Source organism: Asparagus officinalis, chromosome 1 (assembly GCF_001876935.1).
Source record: "Asparagus officinalis chromosome 1, Aspof.V1, whole genome shotgun sequence".
Lineage (NCBI taxonomy): Eukaryota > Viridiplantae > Streptophyta > Magnoliopsida > Asparagales > Asparagaceae > Asparagus > Asparagus officinalis.
The window spans coordinates 68,428,342-68,436,873 of NC_033794.1; positions in this window are offsets into that span (position 1 = coordinate 68,428,342).

The window sequence follows — 8,532 nt, forward strand, 5'->3', positions numbered from 1 at the left end:
TTCCAAGTCCTACTCCCGACCCGAGCCAAGCTCCATGAGAGTCTAATGTATCTTTCTCTTTTTTTTAATAAATATAAATGTAAAAAATGATGTAAATTATGTGATATATGAATAAAAATTTGAACTTTTTTCCTCTCAATAGGTGTATGCTTGTGTTTTATCTTGTTCATATTTGTTTCTTTATAGTTTTACCTCCATGATGAGATTGGTTGTTGAAATGAGTTAGCTCTTTGGGTTGAGGTGACTCTAATACGAGTGGGGCAAGTATTATGATTCGCTCTCCTACTTCGCTTGTTGGTGATAGAGTACCTTGGGTTATAAATGATACCAAGGTCTTTGGATTCGAAGCTGATCGAGTGGTTGAGGGTGTTGGCCTTCTTGTTTTGATGATGTTTAACAAACAATTTACAACTAATGTTATTTGTCTAGTGTTTGTGTTTTCGTATTTATTCTAGGCAAACAACGAGTTAGAGGATGGATGGAATAGAGCTTCAACGATGATATCCAATGGAGGTTGGCGGAATGTCGGTGAAGCTTATGCAATTCATGTTAAAGATCCAAGTCAAACTTCATCCGCAAGTGTACCAAGTTGAGCTACATTGAAGATCAATCAAGCTTGGGTATATTTAGTTTAGGTTTTATACTTGTGTGTTAATACTTTAAGCTCATATTAATCACACACACGTATTTGTTGATTTTATCAAAATATAAGTGTTTTTTTATAAGATATTTTTTTATTAGTTTATAGACTTCAATATCAGTTTATACATATTTTATTAAGTATATAAAATCATTTTACAAAGTTTCAAAACATGGTTTATGTCAAATGTCAAAAACATGTATGTTTACTTTTCATGTTTTGGACTAGTTTTATAAAATGATGAGTTTTCACTTTTGGGAAGTGTTATTCCAAAAAAAAAATTTGTAACATGTTTATTATCATGTTTAAAATCATTTTCCAAAGTTTTATATTTTTCTGAATTTATTTGTTATTTTTAAAGGCACTTTAAAATCAGATTTTCAGCATGTACAGTGCCTGTGCACGTTTGAATTTATTTGTTATTTTTAAAGGCACTTTAAAATCAGATTTTCAGCATGTACAGTGCCTGTGCACGTTTATAAGTCGACTTATCAGAGTTGACAATGTGCACGTTTATAAGTCGACTTATCAGAGTTGACAAGTCGACTTATGAAATGCTCTGGAATGTGCAAACAAAACTCTCTGCCAAGTCGACTTATTCGAACTGCTAAGTCGACTTAGACTAAGTCGACTTATGCCATTTTTCAAGTCGACTTATGTGCTGATTTTTGTGTGTTATTTTCATCTGGCAAGTCGATTTACGTTTTTATACCAAGTCGACTTATACCAAGTCGACTATAAGTCGACTTATAAATATGACCGTTGAACAGTAACGGCTATTTTCCAGATCTGTTTTTGTGTGGGTTTTTGGTCATTTCCTTGGGGTTTTGGCTGATGTCTTGGGTTGTTATAAATACCCCATTGCATTTAGCTCTCCCACCTAACCAAGAGAATTGTAAAAACAAGTTTAAGGGTATTTTGTGTTTGTTTAAAAGAGTGTTTAAGAGTTTTGTTTGTGAAGCAAATTTCACAAGGGCAAGTGGAGATCATCCTTTGGTGTTTGAGCATTCACTCTTCTCCCACTCTCTTGTCATCTTTAGAGAAGTGTTTCTAAACTCATCTAGCAATTTATTATTTTGATTATAATTTCCATAAGCTAGATTTATATTGAGTTTAGTTTAATTGATTTTATTTATCTCTTTGTACACACACAACCATTGAGCTTATTGTATTTGCATACATTGTATAATTAAGTTGTGGGATTGTGTGACTTAGAGAGTGAGCCTACATTGAGTTCTCATCTATTGTAGAGAACACATTTATTGTATTGAGCCTTATTGTGAGATTCACTTTGTAATACACTTGTACACCGAGAGAAGTGTGTGGCGAGAGTCGGGGATCGTCCCAAGAGGAGTGGCGTCGGTTGACGAACCTAGGGAGAGGTTGTAACCGAGCACTTGAGGGAGACACGTCTAGTTCAATACTTGAGAGGGTGTAGAGTGGGATTGCAAGAGTGTTGATTGTAGAGTTTTCGGTAAACTAGAAAATCGTATTATGTGGTGTAAACATTATAGGGTGAACGTAGAAAACCCGGTTGTGATAGTGGAGATCTCCTCGAGGTGAGGAGCGGAGACGTAGGTCAAGTGGTTAGACTGAACTCCGTGATCATATCGTTTGTTTGTGATTGCATTGGCGTACTTTTACATTCGTGCTTATTATTCATATTGCCTTTGTAAATTGCTCATTGTTGTTTTTCCCACTATCTAGTTTATGTTTAATTCACCCTTGTGCTAGTTTATATATCCTTGCATATATTTCACTATATACCTCTTTGCTAGGATATATCATATTGTATATTGCTTATCCTAGCTCATATATATTGTTGTATTTCATACTTGCTAGGATAACTTGTTAATTAATTTTAATTGGCATTTAAATCGGATTAGATTAGCATAAGACCCTAATCCCCCCCCCCCCCCTCTAGGGTCTAACAGAGGGTGCCTTGGTTTTATGGTTTTATCCTGAGAGGGTACCAAGGTCTTTTGTCGAAGGCATGCCTTGGTTTTACTTGTGTGATACCAAGGTCTTTTCAAGTCAACCAAGTATGGCGTGCCTTGGTTTTATCTTGAGAGGGAACCAAGGCTTTTGGATGCATCCTTGGACTTAAAGTGGATGCCAAGGTCTTTTGGTACGTGCATTGGGCTTAGGTGGATGCTAAGGTCTTTTGGTACGTGCCCTGGGTTAGGTGGATGTCAAGGTCTTTTGGTATATGCTTTGGGCTTAGGTGGATGCCAAGGTCTTTTGGTATGTGCCCTGGGCTTAGGTGCATGCCAAGGTCTTTTGGTACGTGCCTTAGGCTTAGGCAGATGCCTAGGAATTTTGAGCTATCAACTGAGCAAGGGAAGACTCGATCTCGTGTTCTTACAAAGATTCAGGTTATTGTGGGAGTATAACAAAATAGAGTTAAAACTCAAAGGATTTATATCACATGTGACATATACAAACAATATTATTAAAAGTATTTCTTGATATGCTCGATGTTGCAGGGATGTTGCAAGATACTTCTATTTGAGCTTCTTAGTCGATAAGTGCCTGGACGCACTTCTTCAATGATTGTACAAGGTTGTTCCTAATTGGTGGCTAACTTGTCGCACCTTGCATCTTTGTCAAAAGTAGTTTTTTGAAGGACAAGATCACCAATGTTGAATCTCTACTGTCGAACCTTGTTGTTGTAGTGCTGAACAATGCCTTGTTGGTTGATGACTTGGAATCAAAAAGCTTCATCTCGTACTTCATCATTGAGGTCAAGCCTAATTTGAATTCCTTCTGAATTCAGATCTTTATCAAAATGTTACAGCTAGATTGTCAGCATGTTGACTTTAACTGGGGCTACTGCCTTGGCTCCATAGGCTAGCTTGAAAGGGGTCTCACTAGTAGAGTTCTTGTGAGTTGTACGATAGGACCATAAGATTCCAGGTAGTTTTTCAAGTCAATTCCTAACCGTCTTGTCCACTTTCTTCTTTAAAGCTTGGAGGATACATTTGTTGGCAGCCACTACGAGCCCATTGCATTTCGGGTGCATAGCTAAGGGGAATTTGAGCCTAATGTTCCATTCCTCACAAAAGCTTCAAAACCTCTACTGTCGAATTGAGCATCATTGTCCATGATGAAAGAGAGGAGAACTCCAAATCGGCATACAATGGATCTCTATACAAAATTTTTGATGTTGCTCTCACCAATTTTGGCCAAGGGCTCAGCCTTGATCCACTTAGTAAAGTAATCAATGGCAACGATCAAGAACTTTTGCTTCCTAGAGGCCGTCAGGAGATGACCCAATAAATCTAATCCCTATTGAACAAATAGAATTGACTCAGAATATAGGTGAGCTCTGTGGCTGTAGCTCACGGAATGCTTGAAAAGAATTGGCACTTCTGGCATAAGAGACGAGTCTCCTTGACTCAGCCAATATAGTGGGCCTAATAATACCCTTGTCGAATGACCTTCTAGGTGAGAGTTCCGACCCCAATATGATTTATGCAAGTCCCTTCATGAATCTCTCTAAGAATATAGCTGGCCTCTGCTAGCCCACGACACCAGAGATAGGGTCCCACACCACTGTTGGAGTATGACATTCGATAAAGCTGATTATCGAGCATGAGATATCGATGAGTATTCCTTTATAAACTCCTAGCTTCTATGGCATTCACTGGTGAGCCCCCCCCCCATCAAATACTGAATGATTGGATCTATCCAACAAGGTTCTATAGACGTCTCGGTCTGCATGACCAATATAGGAGTCTCCATGATGCTTGGATGCTTGAATGTATCCATCTATTTGGGTCCTGTCTGGCTTCCTGAGTTGGTCAACCTGAGTTTGGATAAAGCGTCTGTCTGAGAGTTGAGAGCTTGAGGGACTTGGACGATTCTAAAATCTATGAAGTTGGTCAATAGCTGCTTGACCACCTTTAAATACAGGACCATTCTTGAGTCTTTGACCGCATAATATCCATGCACCTAGTGTACCACAATTTAGGAGTCGGGAAGAATGTAGAGGTGTTTGGTGTTTGCTACCAAGGCAGCTTGAAGACCGGCCAAAAGTGCTTCATATTTGGCCTCGTTGTTCGAGGCTAAGAAATCAAAAGCGATGGAGTGTTCATGTGTCGACCCATCCGGGCTACGTAGGACCACTCCCGCTCTGTTGTCAGCTTCACCGGAGGACTCGTCCACTTTCAGCAACCACCAAGATGCAAACTCTAGAGAGTCATGCTTGAGGGTGTGTCATGTTCGAGAGGTAGATGCCTTGACTGCTTGAGAAGTTGAAGGCTTTGTTTGGGCTAGTGGAAGGGGTATGGATGGTTCATTATTTTGGGAGGACGACTCAATGAGGATGTCAGCCAAGGCCTAGGATTTGATGATCGTTCTCGGTTTGAACTGTACATTGTACTCACTAAGCTCAATCAACCATGTAACCATCCTTCCTGAGGTGGTGGAGCTACCCAGTGCCTTCTTCAGAGGCATACTCGTCCGTACAATGATGGTTTGAGCCTAAAAATAGGGGCGAAGTCTCATAGCCGAAGTGATGAGGATGAAGGAAGCTTTCTCAATAAGAGGATAGTTGAGTTCGGCTGCCTTTAAGATCTAGCTGACATAGTATACCAGCTTTTGTATACTCTCTTCTTCTCGAACTAAGACAGAGTACCTCTTGAGGTCATTAAAAGCCTCGTTGCATTCATGGGTCCAGCTCTTGCCTTCCTTCAACTCCTTGCTTACTCTCAAAGTTTTGAAGAAGGGGAGGCTCCTCTTGGTAGATTCTAAGAGAAAGCGACCCAACACCGCAATCTTCCCATTCATCCTTTAGACATCCTTTAGTGTGCGGGGCTCAGATAGCTGCTCTATAGCAGCTATTTTCTCAGGATTGATCTCAATATATCTCTGGGTGATCATGAACTCGAGGAACTTGCCCGACTATACCCTGAAAGCACATTTGCCTAGATTAAGCTTCATTCAGTAATGTTGAAGAATGGAGAAGGTCTCTTCCGAGATCTAATATGTGGGACGATGTCTGCCTTGATTATACTAGGATGTTTTCCACATAGGCTTCCACGTTGTGGCCGATCTGAGGCTTAAAAAAATTTTTCACCAGCCTCTGGTAGGTGTTGCCTGCATTCCTGAGACCAAAAGGCATCACCTTGTAGCAATAGGTCCCTTGGTTTGTAATGAATGAGGTATTTTCTTAATCATGCTCCACTATAAGGATCTGGTTGTAGCCTGAGAACACATCCATGAAGCTCAACAGTTCATAACTCGCACTTTCATCGACTAGCTGATTAATCCTAGGGATAGGGTAGCTATCCTTCATGAAGGTCTTGCTGAGATCAGTGAAGTCTATGGACATCCTCCACTTGTTAAGGGCCTTCTTTACTAGCATCGCGTTGGACAGCCACTTTGGGTATTGGACTTCTCGGATGAAACCGGCTCTAAGGAGTCAGTCCACCTCATCTACAGTCGCCTTTTGTCTCTTTAGGCCAAGATGTCTCTTCTTTTGTCGAACCGGCTTAGTATGTCAGACAACTGAGAGCTCATGGCTCATCACTTTGGTGGGAATCCCTGGCATGTCTTCAGGCCCCTAGGCAAATACATCGGTGTTCGCCAATAGGAACGCAATCATGGTTCCTTGCTGGGGTTCAACAAGGTAGGATTTGATCTTGACTTTCTTCACTCCTTCCTGGTTGATCGATATCGCATGGAGATCCTCGACGTTAGTCATCCTCTCTCTCTCTCTCTAATACTTTCTTCATCTAGAGGCATGTCTTCTCAATGGGTAGGGTCTCTAGCACTCCTTTTCCTCTTATCGAGAGCAGATAGAAGGATATGACCTCCTTCTGGTATCTTCTGGAAATTCTGACACCTTCAAGAGTCAAAAAATTCACCATCTAGTGCTAGTGGATGGGATTGCCTGTAGGTTATTGAGGGCAGTTCTTTAAAAATAACATTATATGTCGACTTAAGATTCATCACTAAAAACAAATTCTAAATAGTGGACTGACGAAGGTCGTCGCTAACCGTTAGGGGGAGAGTGATCATCCCTTCTAGTAAAAGTGAATGCCCCGTGAATCCAATGAGCAAACCTCGCAAGGTTGCAACTCAAATTTAGTGATGCCTATCTGGTTGAAGGCATCGATGAACAGGATGTTCATAGAACTTCCTATGTTGACCAAAAATCCTCTTGACTTGAAAGCTGAGCTAATTTCCTGGCTGAGATGATGAGGAAGTCGTTCATGAGTTCATCTCAACACCTTGCAAATCCGAGTTGCTGAAGGAAATGGACTTATCGGTCCTAGGCTTCTTGTCACACAAATTGACTTGTAATATTCGCCTAGCATACTTCTTACAAGCGTTGTTAGATTGTCCTCCAATAATGGGTCCTCCACTGATAGTGTTAATGACACCTCTATTGCTAAGTTCGGCTAGTCGAACATCTAGTGGTGGTTGGGGATGAGGTGACCTAGAATGGGACCTCATGTCGGCTCCCCCCAGAATAGGCCCTCTTGTGTCTCGCTTGTGTCTCGCTAGGAGACCAGCCACTTCAAGTATCCTCTTTTATCAAGTCCTCAATGTCTCTTTGAAGGACTCGGCAATCATTGGTAAGATGGTTGTGACCTCAATGATATTGACACTATTGTCTGGTGTCTCGAGACTAACGATTCAACTTCATAAGAGGAGGGGGAGTTGAGATGCCCCCACCCCCTCCTCTTGATGGTGTAGAGCGCTTCTGTGAGAGAAGTGTTGAGGGCTATGAGAAGCAGCTTCTAAAGGGCTCCTTCTTCTTATCCCTCCTGTCAGCCCGATTTGATCTAGGGTCGGCTCTAGGGGGGTCCCTCGCTGTGTCTTTTCTTGGCAGGGGATCAGCCTCTCCTGTCAACCTAACCACCAGTGTTATCACTGATTCTCCGGGTGTTGTTGTTGTTACTGCTGCTACTATTGCTGTCTCTGCCTCCCTGACCGCCTTCTTATAGGCTCAGGCATCTTCCATGTCCATGTATCTATGTGCCTTAGCCATTAGTTGCTCGTAGCTGGTGACTTGGTAAGCAAGTCAGCCAGCTCATTGGCTTGTAGGCCAGCTACGATGGTAGACATGGCGACCGCAATCTCAGGGTCATCAACTTCCAACCTCGTAGCCTGGAACCTCTTGATGTAGTCTTTTAGACTCTCTTTGGGTTCCTGCCTCATTTGTATTAATAGATGGGGATGCAACTTCTGCTTGGTATCAGTAAAAAAGTGATGCATGAACTTTTAACTGGGCTACTCAAAGCTGTTGACGGACTTCTTTGCTAGGTAACTCCACCATAGTTTGGCATTTCCCATCAAACTGATGGGAAAGCACCTACAAATGATAGCCTCTAACAACTTGCAACATGGTCATCATGTCATAGTAGTTCTAGACATGCTCAGTTGGGTCACCTTCACCCCTATATTTCTCCATCTGAGGCATCTTAAATTTCTCACAAGAGGTATTCATGATATCATCGGTGAGGGGGTGTTCACCCAATGGCCTTAGCGATTAGTTGGAAAGACCGATCGTAACCAGATGCTACATTTGTGGTTGATGGTCCTAGAGCGGCATGATGATGCTTAGGACCTCACGATGCTCCTCTAACAATGTGTTCTTAGTCATCACAACTAGGGCTAGTGCTCTCTCATGTGGCTTCCACAAATTATGGATAATGTCGGTGAGGATCCACAAAGTGAGCTTGCTAGCGTGGCTGAGGAGACACGTACTTAACATAGTCTCTATGATGACTAGCTGGTGCCGTGTGCACGGGCGTTGGGGGCGCCAACGACCGCCTCACTGGTGGTGGAGGAGCAGCCGAGGGTTGGCTTGCTGAATATGGCGGAGCCAAGGATGAGGAAGGTTGTTGGGAATGAATTTGATTGAGAAGTTTGTTGGTAAA